Genomic DNA, 13,720 nt, shown 5'->3' with positions numbered 1-13,720 from the left:
ATTATTATAGTCTAAAGCAAAGCAACTTGCTTGAATCCTCAAAATTTAAACTGAGGACCACTGTGGCAAAGAATCGATTTAATCTAATTTATAACTATGTCACCCATATGTCAAGGGTGAAGCGACAAGCCTCATTTATAAGACTTCCAGAACAAAGTCTCTTTTTTGTTGGAGTGATGGATTATTAATGCAAAACTGAACAAACAGTAGTCTTCACTGTCCTCTGATCACTCTTGTGGTGGGAGGAGACACCCAGCTCAGCAGAGGAAGAGTATGTTTTTCAGGTAAGATACCACCAGGTACTCATGATTTGGTTGGCTTGTTTATGAAAATAAGGCCAATTTGTGCTATGGCTTTATTTTCATAAACATAAAACAAGCCAAACACATTAAAACTGAACTTACAAGCTTCAATTCACACAGAGAGGATTTCTTTTTTCACTTATGAAGCAATTTCATCCCACTCAGTTTAGAATTAAGCACATATAGAAGGGCAATGAAAGGGGCAAAAGGAGGTCCTTATCTTGAATAGTCTGTGGGTGTTGAACTACAACCTGCTGCCAACCTTATCAGTCAGACAAACACAACAAGCCAGGTGACTTTTAAAAATCAGGAAGGGCAGGCTCCAGGTGCTCCAGGTGTGAACAGATGCTGTATAATGCATAACATCGACTTGGAAAGACCAACTGACTGCTATAGGGAGTGAGAGTAAACAATATTTATATCAGTAAGCAGAATAGCTGCCTGGATCATTCATTGGTTGGGCCCTAAAAGAGTTTAGTCACTGCTCTGGAGTTAGACTTTTTATGTCTTTTTTATTTTATGTTTGTATTCTCTGTGCACTGTAATAAAAGCACTTTTTCACCTGTACCCGAACTCACAGCTTTGAACAAAATATAAGCTTTATAAAAATAGTAACTAATAAAAACATAAGCCCTAAGAAATCTTTCTGTGAATAAATAAACAATTTAAGGGCATCTCAGTGTCTACCAAACCTCATTAAATATTTTTTAAGCTTCAGTTAGTCTTGCCCATCTACTGGGTGCAAGTTTCTCTAGCCATGTACTGCATGAACTCTGAGAGTGTAATAGAAGTGCTGATAAACTGTGCAGATTTAAAGTGGATTTGCTGGTTCTCCAAAGAAGAGAAAATGTTATCCCATCCTGCATTCCAGCCAGAGAAGAGAAGGAAAAAAAACACACCCAAAGAGGGCTTCACAGCCAACAAATTGTCTCTTTTCTTCTCTTCTCTTTCCAGGATGGAATAAACCTTTACTTGTTCCTTTGCAGCCTCCACATGCTGACACAGCTCCCTACTTGAACTTTATTTTAAAACTACTCTTTGTAGTAGAAAATCCCTAGTTACCTTATTGTTACATCAATCAACAACAATAATAATACAAAAACTACAAGAGGAATACATAATTGTGTCTACATTTTATGTATCTTTATATGTATTTTATGTATGTTCATATTATTAACATATATAACATGTTAAATACGTATTGTAAACATAAAGCCCAAATTAAGTCTTACATTTTTATATGTTTTAATCACATATTTTAAACAACTTCCTATAGAGAGAGAGAAACAGCTCAGGTGTATTAAGAGAGTTAACTGTATAAAAAAGGACTCACTAAGGTTAGCCTACAGTATGTATTCCTGGATGGGATGGGATAGAAAACAGAAAAACTATTCCTACAGTAGGTAGGAAAAAAAACTAGAAAAAAAGCAGCTACATGTTAACCTACAGTATTAACACACAGGGCTGGCCCTAGCTTTCTGGGGGTCCTAATTAAGACCTTGGAAAGGGGCCCCTCCCGATCACTATTTGCACATACACTACTATTATCAGCTCCCACACCAACCTTATTTTACTAGTTAGAACTTAGAAATTAATTATATAACTAGAAAACTTTTATTAACCAGCTTTTAACACATAATAAATTATAACATTAACACAGGTTACACATTTAACAAAAATAAGGTATTTTAAAATTGAAAGTAATAAAAATGATCATTAATAACAATAAATAATAATAAACAGGATCTCCTTTACTCCCAAATTTTAGCAAATCATCATTTACAAATTACCATATTGAAACCTTTGTAGAAATGAATTGCAGAAATAAATATGAAATCAAGAAATAAAAAGTGTACACAATAACAAGGGAGAAGAGATCAGTAAGGCTGGGCAGAAGGAAAATTTTTATTTAAAAAAGTTCTATAAATCATAATTATTTTCACTTATTTATTACATTTGATTATTTATCGACCTCAGCTATGTTGTAATCAACTTGAACTTTGAAAAGGAAGGAAAACAATGCCTTTTAATGCCGATTACGTGTAAATGATGAGCAATCTTTTGTACTGTACATGTGCTTTCATGCTTTCGTTTGGTCATAATCCACAGCTGCAAAAGAAAGAGCTGTTTAAGGGAATTTGTCAATCACATCTGAAGTGAAAAACCCTATCATAAACACTAGAAACATTCTGGGAGGACACGATGCGTTCTTTCAAACAAGTGATGTACCTACATATTTGGATTTGGATTAAATATTTGGATTAAATGTGCATGGAAGAAATCCCCCCAAAAAAATCCCATTTAAAACGGGTCACAGTCGTTGCCTACGTTGTCTAATCTAGGTTAACAGTGAAAAATACGCATTGCATATACATTTTGAATTCTCATGCTGGAAAATTATTCATGTTCATTAAAAACAGGACGAGGCTCTCCAGCATTTACTCCTAGTGACGCCCGTTTTATATTATAACAACTCGCAGAGCCAGTCAGCACGCTCTCGAGCACTCACCCCTTCTCTCTCTGCAGTCTTTGGACGCTAGAACAGAAGGAAGCTTATTCTTCGTTTCATTTCAAAGTGGAATGACTAAACAAAAATTCCCGGAAAAACATCTTTGAATCCTTCTTATTTTACACAATTCGCTTTCTAATCTTACAGCAATTCGATTAGGCACTCACAAGATACCTACGCAATACAACATGACGGCCGCACAGCTGCGTGAAGCGAGTAACACTGTAAACATACGAAGTGGTTTCCTATTGGCTGAAGAAGGCTTCACAGCCGAAGCGTTTTCTCGCTTCTGTTTTTTTAGCGTAGGGGTAAACCTATTACTTGTTCCTCTTCAATGAAAGTGCTGCTTACTCTGCTGTAGATCGAGACTAAGATAAAAAAAAAAACATTTAATGTATAGTATTATTAAATGTGAGCCAATGGCTGGAAAAACACCGATACATGGTTGCAGTCACGATAAACAGCCACAGACCAGAGAGGCAACAGAAAGGGGATTTTTGCCGTGTGTGCACCCTGGCGACTAGTCAGCTGTTAGTGTTAGGCAGGTTATAGGTTATAGCGGTAGTTCAGGTTAACAGAATGATTATCGTGTTGTTTCAACGCCTGTACTATGTAAAGCACTGCCCGTGGCCGGTGACAGGGAGCCCTCTGTCACAGTGATACTCAGCAAATATTGAATTAATTCATCCATCCGTCTTCCTGTACTGATAAGTGTCTTGTTTCTTGTACACGTATAGTGTAGAAATTAACAACCCAGGACGACGATGTGACACTCGAACAAACACTTTTTGTTTCCACAAAATAAAATGCTTTCAAGTTCTCTAGCATAACACCTACTCCCTTCCTGTACTTATTGTAAATATTTGTATGCATCAGCTGTGAAACTGCATGTTGATTGGTGGAGGGCTAAACGGGAATAAGAGTTGCTCAGGGTAACAGGCCATGGTGAAAGTAGGAGCTAACGGGTTCGGAGTTACAGGTTAAATAATAAAGAAACAGTGTGCTTCATATGTTTCCATCTTTTCAATGAGGTGTTTGTGAAATTAAATTTTAAATCAACCCAACACTTTGAGCCACAAGCTGACATGCTCACCCTGTGTTTCATTGCATTTAGAAAGAAATGACCACAGAAACTGTAGACCACTTCCACTTAATATTTTATTTAAAATACTCTAGTGTCCATATAGTAGGAATCATATTATCTAATGAATATTTAATAATAATTAACTTATTTTATATAGCACCTTTAAAGGTGGCTTCTCAAAGTATCATTACAGAATGATAACAACAACAATGAAAAAAACAACATTCACAACTAGAATACACAATGGGGTACTGAGCAGAGGAGTAAAGAATGGAGCCAGTTAAGTAAAGGCTCTTCTAAAGAAGAAGGTTTTGAGTCTGGATTTGAAGGAGTTTAGAGAAGGTGACTCTCTGATATCCTTGGGCAGAGAGTTCCAGAGCTCTGGGGCATAACAGGAGAAGACCATACAGTGTAGACGGACTTGGGGGACAGAAAGGAGACCAGAATTAGAAGAGCAAAGGTTGTGAGGTGGGGAGTAGGATAATAGTAGTAGAGACAGGTACTGAGGTGACAAGCCATGGAGAGCCTTATAGATGAGCACGAAGATTTTTAAGTCAACACGAAACGTGACAGGAAGCCAGTGCAAGGACTCCAGGATAGGAGTAATGTGATCACTTTCACTAGACCTGGTCAAAATTCTGTCCGCCGAATTGTGAACATACTGGAAATAGCTGAGGCCATGTGATTTTAAAAGCTGACCAAGCGGAAACATGTAAATGCTGAAAAGTAGATGCAAAAATTATAGTTGTCTTGACTACTACTTGTACAGTACATTCATTTGCATGTAGTGTGAATAGAATTTGTAAATTCACACAGCCCTGAGGGGCACCCGCACTAAGAAATCGTAACTCAGAGAGAGTATTGACTATGACATACAGTGTACAGTTTGTTAGAAATGATATTAGGATTAACACACATCTACTTCAGCTTGTTAATAAAAAGATGTGGCTGCAGTGTATTAAAAGCAGAGCTGAAATCAACAAACAGCAGTCGCATATAGTCATTGGGGCTGTCTTGATGTTTAACAAGATGCATAATGCTGCTAATGCATCAGTGGTAATCATAGGATATTGCATATCAGTGAGAAAGTGTGGTAATAATAAAGAAAATGTATGTTATAATCAGAGGTTGTGCTCTACAGTCCTTCTAGTTTAAAACAATATCAGGTCAGAGAGAATGAAATTAAGAAACTGAATTGAAAGTGAACGATGCAGAAAGATACCGTCGACGATGGAATTTAAAATTACTTGTGGAGTTAAGGAGGAACGCAATTAGGACATTGTTGCAACAGTGAAGGGTATCTGTAAAAGGACCCTGCCGGACCAGGAGGACGTGATATCAGCTATTGACTCTGTTCACAGGCTCGGGAGAGCGAACATGTCTGGGCAAGTGCGTCCCAGATCGATTATAATACAGTTCACCGCGAGGATGGCGAGGGACATGCTGTGGCGAGTGGCGAGGGGGAATGAGTATTTGAATGAAAACAAACTGAGGTTTGCAGAGGACCTGTCCGCCGCGGACAGGAGCACCAGGAACCAGCTGTGGCCCCAGGTTGAAAACATGATATATGTAAAAAATACAATTTGATCACATAATTACTTAATTACCTCTGGTAGTTAAATGCTTTTTTCTGTTGCGTTTTTTTTTCTCTTGTACATGATTCTGATCCTCTTGTTGTATTTGTATTTGTAAATTCTATACGTTTAATAAAAATTAAAAAAAAGTCCCTGGAGGGGGAAAGAAGTCTCGTGAGTGAAGTTGTGTCTGTTACATTTCTAATAATAAGCTTTTATTTAACCAGATCAATCATCCGAGAGCAAATTCGCCTGCTAGGTATTGCTACAATATGGTATAAACTTTTTAACCATCATCTTTTGTGCCGTAACATTGCTGTACTATTTTTCAGTACTGTACCTTTCCTTCTCACCGCCAGTGAGTGTTTAATCGCATCAAGAATTGTTTCCCATACCGAAGGATTCCGCAGTGTTTTGCGTCTAGTAGTCTATACAGTAAGTGTAAGCAATTATTATTAAATTATTATTGATTCACAGCCCATCCTTATTGCTATTATGGGAATAGGGAATAGGAAATCCAATCATGCTGATAAAACTGAACCCTAACTTCTTTCAAGAAATGGCTGGATGAGATAACTAGATCCATTATTTACTAACTGCCACATGTATGTGTAATCTTCCGTTATAAAACCGATCAATGAACTGAAGGGCAAAGAACCAGGACCTCACTGAAAGACTGCTACTGTGCATACAGGACTTGTGATACTTTAAATAACATTTAACATTTGTTAAATATAATTTAGTTTAAATTATTCATTAGAAGCGTATAATACTTTGCGTTCCTTAAACACACCATGAACACTCTATAACCAACAATACTGTCAGCCAGACTCTTGTAAAATATGAAAGCATGGAAAGATAATAAGTTAACTTTGTGTAGCTTAGTATAACCACACTCCTGGAGTGGTCAGCAGTTTCCTAGACTAAAAAAAAGTAATTTGCCTTGTTTTACATTCTTTTTTGGAATAAGAATTTTGAAACTAGGTTGTTCAACAAAAGAACTTCTCTTTACTAGAATTCAAAAGTAGTTATCTAAAGCAGAAACTTCTGAAATCTAACTTGTGGTCATCAGACCTGCTGCCTCACAACTCTTGGTCCCAGCTTTTGATTCTGAACTGTGGGTCTTGTGTGGGGAATTTGCATGTTTTTCCCCAGACTATTTGCGTTGTCTCTGTGTACTTCTCTGTTTCTCCCCAAAGTACAAACACATGCTGTCCACATTAACTGGGTTTCCTTATTGCTCTGCAAATCGTATGCATGTTTGAGAGGATGCATGCATCTGCCCTGTAATGGACTGACGTCCTGTCCATTGAGTATTCTACCTTGTAGCTTGTGATGGACTGATGTTCTGTGCAAGGGTGCATCCTGCCTTGTGCCCTATGATGGACAGGCATCATCTGCAAGATTTGTGCATGTGCTCCGTGATGGACTGGTGTCCTGTCCAGGGCGTGGCTCCTGCCTTGTGCCTAGTGCATGCAGGGTTAGGCTCTGGGTCAAGGTGACCCTGTGACGCGAGAGACTGCTGCGTCTTCTGTTTCACTGAAACTTGTCCGAAGCAAAATCACCAGTGCTGCTGTACAAGCCACTGGATTCACGCTTTACAGAATGGATCACACACCTGATATTACCAGCGAGGAAAAAGGAGGTGCTTTATGATTAATAGGTTTGGTGCACTGATATAGAGATTCTCAAATCTTCTAATCCGGAACACCTCACTATCAAATGTCACCCTGACTGCTGATTATATTCGTATGATTGCCAATGCTGAAGTGAGCTGTACAGCATCAGCAGAAAATATGAAAACATGCATACAGAAGCTGTCTCTATCTTGGCAAGGCACTGTAATCTTTAAAAAGTACAATTAAAGTTCTTTCAGCACATCTCTGTTCCCACAAGCTGCAATAACACACCAGATCACTGCTACGCTACCTTTAGAGGAGAATACCACTCCATCTCACATCCACGCTTTGGAAAGTCTGACCACGTCACCGTGCTCCTTCTTCCTGTTTACAAACAGAAGCTAAAGAGTGCACCACCTGAGGTAAAGATGATAACAAGCAGGAACTCACAGACTGCTTTGAAATGACTGATTGGTGTGTACTCCAAGATTCCTCCACTGACCTTAAGTATACAGAGGTGGTCACATCCTACATCAATTACTGTGTGGACAGATGTAGTCCTACCAGGAAGATCCAGATATATCCCAAAATCATGGATGAACAAAGACATTCACAATCAACTTTCAATCAGGAGACACAGAACTGTACAAAATTCAAGGTATGACCTGGAGAGAGCCATCAAGCTAGCAAAACGGGATTACAAGGACAGATAAGAAAAACAGTTTGGGGGCACCAACTCAAGCTGCATGTGGCAAAGGTTGCAGACTATCATGAACTATAAAGGCAATGTTAACAAAATTTCCTCCACTGGAAATATCTAACAGATGACCTGAGCCTTAAAGTGGGTGTAGAAGGTATACAGAACACCAAGTCCGACATCAAGGCTCCCAACAAACCATAAAATCAGCTGGCCCAGACAGTGTTTTCTCTCATGTCTTTAAAACCTGCGCAGGTCAGTTATATCCTGTGTTTACAGGTATTTTTAATCTCTGTATCTGTCAGTCATATCAGAATGCTTCCAAAAATCCACAATTGTGCCACTGCCCAAGAAGATCAAAATAATATGTTTGAATGATTACCGCTTAGTGGCTCTCATATATTGCCATATACAGTATAAACTCCACTATCTCAGACTCCTTCAACCCTCTTCAGTTAGCATACTGCTCAAATACATCTACATGCTGTCCTCAAACATTTAGACAGGCAGGGGCACCAATGTTAGGATGCTATTTATATATTACAGGACTACTGGATTTCCTGATGGGCAGACAGACCACAGGTGGTGAAAATTGGCAATATCTCCTCTACAGTAACCCTAAATACTGGAGCTTCCCAAAGCTGTCTCAGCCCTAGGCTGTGCTGTTTGTTCACCTACAACTGTACAGTCACTTATAGCAGGAACCACATTATTAAGTTTGCTGTTGACGCCACGGTTATTGGGCTGATCAGCAACAGTGATGAGATATAGGAGCGTGGTAGAACATCTGACAACAAGCTAGCCCCTGAATGTCAACAAAACAAGAACTCATTGTAGACTTCAGGAGACCCTGAGGGAGTCACATGCCAATCAGTATTGAAAGCACAACAATGGAAACTGTCAGCTGCTTCAAATTCTTTAGACCAGTGGTTCTCAAACTGTGGTACGCGTACCGGTAGTGGTACGTGGAGTGCCGCCAGGTGGTACGCCAAATGACCCTGGAACTGTGTCCTGTGCGCTGAAAAATCGGGATGGGTTTTCATATTTTGTATTTTAAACGTGTCGAATACGCAGCCTACGTACTACGATACAGTACGCGCTAATACTTCAGTGGACACAAGAGATACTCTGTAATTCTATACCACTCTATAGGAATGCGTGCTACGGATGCAAGTGACCAATTGTATTTAAAAAAGCTACTGTATCTCCAGCAAATAGGTAGAACACAGGAATGCATAGAAATACGTGTTACGAACGCAGGTTATCTTGTGTGCACACGAAAGCGTGATAACAGAAAAATATTTAAGAACTGTTCTAATTTGAGAAAAATACACCGAGCGTCTCTGTGTTTCGCTCCCATGCGCATGAAATAAAAACTTTAAATAAATACGGAAATAAAAAACGGAAACGCGGAAAAATGCAAGCTTGCGGATTGCTAAAGCAAGTAAGCTACACTATTTTTGAAGAACCTTATTTACCGTTGGCAAAAGAGCTGACACGTATTATGTGTAGAGAAAAAGCTGCTAAACAGCTCGACCTGCTGCCCCCCTCCCCCTGAAAGACACAGTCATTCATAGAATTATTGAAATGAAGGATTATATCAAAAGTACGCTGACAGAGCGCGTTAAGATGAGCAGATGTTTTTAACTGCAATTAGATGAGTCTGTAGTCGATTTGGCCAATTTGCTCGTTTACGTTAGATACGAGTTTGAGGGTATGTCCCGTGAGGACTTTCTGTTCTGTAAGCTGCTACCAACAGGAACTACAGGAGAGCACGTATTTCAGCTTCTAAATGAATTTATCAAAGATAATGGCCTCGACTGGATAAAATGCGTCTGAGTTTGTACAGACGGTGCTAGAGCAATGACAAGCCGACATAACGGTGTAGTTGCACGAATTAGAGAGGTTGCTCCAGAAATTAATGTACGCATTACAACATCCACCGCGAGACCTTTGCCGTCAAGAAAATGCCTGACGATTTAATATCTGTTAGACTCTGTTGTGAATTGTATCAAGGCTCGAAAAATTAATTCACATCTGCTTTGCTCAACTAAACAGGCTCACCCCTCTCACTGAAATGGTGCTTTTTTATTAGTTGTTGTTAATGTTGTTTTTCTGTAAAACACTTTGAGAAGCCACCTTTAAAGGCGCTATATCAAATAAAGTTTATTATTATAATATTTATTATATGTATGTGTGAGTGTGTGTGCACGCGCGCTCATGTTGGTCACTGAGAATTTCTGGGGTTCCTATGAGATGATGACTTGTAGGTGGTACTTGGATGCTTTGGTTGGATTAGGGGTGGTACTTGGTCCAAAAAGTTTGAGAACCACTGCTTTAGACTGCAGTTCTACGACAATCTGGATTAGTCTCAAGGAAGCCAGTCTGAAAAAGGCACAACGGCGTCTCTATTTTCTGTGGTGCCTCTAGAAAAGCGGTATGGGGAAGCAGTTAACTCGTGAACTTCTACCGCAGCACCACAGACTAGTTGCATCACTGTATAGTATGGTAATACTTCTTATAAGTCAAAGACGTTCTACAACAAAGGGTTGTAGCAAAAGCACCGAGGATTATAGAACGTGACTTAATAATAATAATTGTTTACATTTATATAGCGCTTTTCTGGACACTCCACTCAAAGCGCTTTACAGGTAATGGAGACTCCCCTCCACCACCACCAATGTGCAGCCCCCACCTGGATGATGCGACGGCAGCCATAGTGCGCCAGAACGCTCACTACACATCAGCTCTCAGTGGGTAGGAGAGCAGAGTAATGAAGCCAATTCATAGACTTACCATAAATCAACAAGATCCACACCATTCGCGGTCATGATCAAGCCCAAACCATTATGCAGGATCTCAACCATCCCGGCCACAAACTGTTCTATACTCCACTGTGTGCAAGTGGTACCGCAACACTAAAGCACGAATCACTAGGCTTAACAATACCTTCTACTCTACAGCAGAGCACATCATTAACAGCTCCAGTAACTGCATAATTCCTCAGAACACAAAACACCACTGCTCTCTGCACTGCATGATGGTTGGGTCTGGCTGTCATTATTTATCATTTTGTAACGTACTCTGTACATTGTTGTTTTTGGTTACTCCACACATTAAGTAATACCTGAATACCTAGACAGTGAAAAAGACAGGAACGTACAAAAATCTTTAAACTCGCCAGAGGCCTACCTGGCAAATTGTGAATATGAAAAAAAATGGAGCTAAGCCAACAAAGACCCAGATTCCTTACTAACCCATCAACGAATCTAAATATGAAGAACATGGTAAAATTCCAAACCTTTTTTAATTGCGTTGTTGTTTTATGTTGGTTTTAAGACCGTGAGAACAGTCACAAGCAAGATGAAGCCATTCAGTGCATCTAGCACAGCTGTACACACATTTTTGAATTTTGTTTTTGATCAGCATTGGATTCTTTAGAGAGGAAGCAGCATCTCTCCTTGATGAAAGAGATTTCTCAATCAGCTAATGGAAAGACTGTAGATATTATTATAGTCTAAAGCAAAGCAACTTGCTTGAATCCTCAAAATTTAAACTGAGGACCACTGTGGCAAAGAATCGATTTAATCTAATTTATAACTATGTCATAAACACACTTGAAAGACCAGCCTTAAATTTTATTTTTTAAGGAACACCGAAATGAACTTCATATAGATAACAATGGGTTCTTTAAGAACGTTAGGGGGAGACTCCATCCATCCAGTCTCACACAGGCTCATCCTTGTTCTGGAAACATGAGGACAGTGAAGTATAGAACTATAAATACCAGAAATTAAGACATCAGACAACAGCAGAATACAAGGGTGAAGCGACAAGCCTCATTTATAAGACTTCCAGAACAAAGTCTCTTTTGTTGGAGGGATGGATTATTAATGCAAAACTGAACAAACAGTAGTTTTCACTGTCCTCTGATCACTCTTGTGGCGGGAGGAGACACCCAGCTCAGCAGAGGAAGAGTGTGTTTTTCAGGTAAGATACCACCAGGTACTCATGATTTGGTTGGCTTGCTTATGAAAATAAGGCCAATTTGTGCTATGGCTTTATTTTCATAAACATAAAACAAGCCTTCTTCAGGTGTGAGCTAGAAGGCTTCACGGCCGAAACGTTGTTTTATTTCTCCCTTTTTTCAGCATGGAATAAACCTATTACTTGTTCCTTTGCAGCCTACGCATGCTGACGCAGCTACCCACCTGAACTACTAGATTATTAAATGTACACTGGGGAACCCCCACCCCAATCCCCCAAAAAATCCCATTTAAAACGCGGCACAATCTAGATTAATAACGCAAAATGCGTGTGCAGTGTTCTCGTGTTGTGAATTTATTAAAGAAAATTAAAAACCGGCCGAGGCTCTCCAGCAGATACTCTTAATGATACTATTTAACAACTCGCAGAGCCAACGAAATTAACCACCACGCACAGCAGCAGCATCGCTCTTGCGCTTAGAACCACTCACCGTTTCAACCTCTGCAGTTTTTTTTATGCTTGAACAAATATAGACGGATTCCTCGTTTCATTCCAAGGTAGAGGGACTAAACAAAAAATCCCGGAGAAACATCTTTGAATCCGTATTTTTTACCGTTCGTTTACTAATCTGCTAGCGGTTCCATTCCCAAAAGTACGTCCCCCTGTTTACAACATCCACGGCCTCAACTGGGCTGGACCCCTGACGTCACTCGACAACCTAAACAAGGTTTAAAAAAGTCCCTTTGTGGACGGGAAGCAGATTTCGCTCCCAGTGACTGCTCAGTTAATGATTATGTTTGGTTTTATTTGTTATAGCAGTATATACTAGTGTTTATTTAGTGTTAGTTTGGAATTGTGTAGTTATGTATTAAGGACTGTTACAGTTCTGGTTCTTTGGAAAAACTCAATAATTTAGACAATCTTAGTTATTTAGTTAGTTATTTGCTATTGTGTATGTCTTTTTCATAAATGCCAGAGGTACTCGAAATGTTGTAAAAATGTTTTGTAAAAAACTGAGTGCTGAGTTTAATTTTTTACAGGAAACGCATGCATGTTGAAAAACTAAATTATATAAATAATTGAGAAATATTAAATCAAGGAAAACATGATATATGTAAAAAATACAATTTGATCACATAATTACTTAATTACCTCTGGTAGTTAAATGCTTTTTTCTGTTGCGTTTTTTTTTCTCTTGTACATGATTCTGATCCTCTTGTTGTATTTGTATTTGTATTTGTAAATTCTATACGTTTAATAAAAAATTTTAAAAAAAGTCCCTGGAGGGGGAAAGTAGTCTCGTGAGTGAAGTTGTGTCTGTTACATTTCTAATAATAAGCTTTTATTTAACCAGATCAATCATCCGAGAGCAAATTCGCCTGCTAGGTATTGCTACAATATGGTATAAACTTTTTAACCATCATCTTTTGTGCCGTAACATTGCTGTACTATTTTTCAGTACTGTACCTTTCCTTCTCACCGCCGGTGAGTGTTTAATCGCATCAAGAATTGTTTCCCATACCGAAGGATTCCGCAGTGTTTTGCGTCTAGTAGTCTATATGTAATTTGTGTGAGATTATGTGCAGCAATATACCAGTTTTTGATTTATTTTGTAATTTTATCAGCACATTTCTCTACAGAGAGTGATTCGCTTTATTACTTGTGGTCCTGGGGTTACTCTCCAGCTAAAAAAAATCAGAAAATCTTTTTTAAAGTGTTCATTTTGTTGTGTTACGACCGGAAAACTCGACAGATTGGATTTTGTCTTTTGCTCCATACAACATTCTTAACCATGTCCTTGTGTTTAAAAATTTGGAGCTAAAAAATAAATTGGTTTAAAATAAAAACCCTAAAAATTATTGGAAACATATTCACTCCCTAAGCATTAACACTCAATAATATGCCCTGCCTCAACCAGTTGCCTTCAGAATTTGCAATTGCAATATGT

At 38.8% G+C, this 13,720-nt stretch overlaps 1 protein-coding gene across 12 annotated transcripts in view; it reads right to left on the bottom strand.

The window, feature by feature from the left end:
- The window catches only part of LOC148835913 (nectin-3-like protein), a 73,179-nt gene that overhangs the window by 29,748 nt on the left and 29,711 nt on the right, over window positions 1-13,720 (bottom strand). For 3 of the 12 annotated variants that reach the window (XR_016090926.1, XR_016090927.1, XM_088912997.1), the window contains exon 1: window positions 2,812-3,008. The exons of 4 other annotated variants lie outside the window; for them this stretch is intronic. The gene's annotated coding sequence lies outside the window, so the exon portion shown is untranslated. Of the gene's footprint in view, window positions 1-2,811; window positions 3,038-12,262; window positions 12,464-13,720 lie in introns of those variants that run through there. 5 more of the 12 variants (XR_016090928.1, XM_088912991.1, XM_088912994.1 and 2 more) reach the window with 5 other exon arrangements.

Source organism: Atractosteus spatula, chromosome 4 (assembly GCF_055471065.1).
Source record: "Atractosteus spatula isolate fAtrSpa1 chromosome 4, fAtrSpa1.hap1, whole genome shotgun sequence".
NCBI classification, from domain to species: Eukaryota; Metazoa; Chordata; class Actinopteri; order Semionotiformes; family Lepisosteidae; genus Atractosteus; species Atractosteus spatula.
This window is presented reverse-complemented; position numbering and strand designations above follow the sequence as displayed.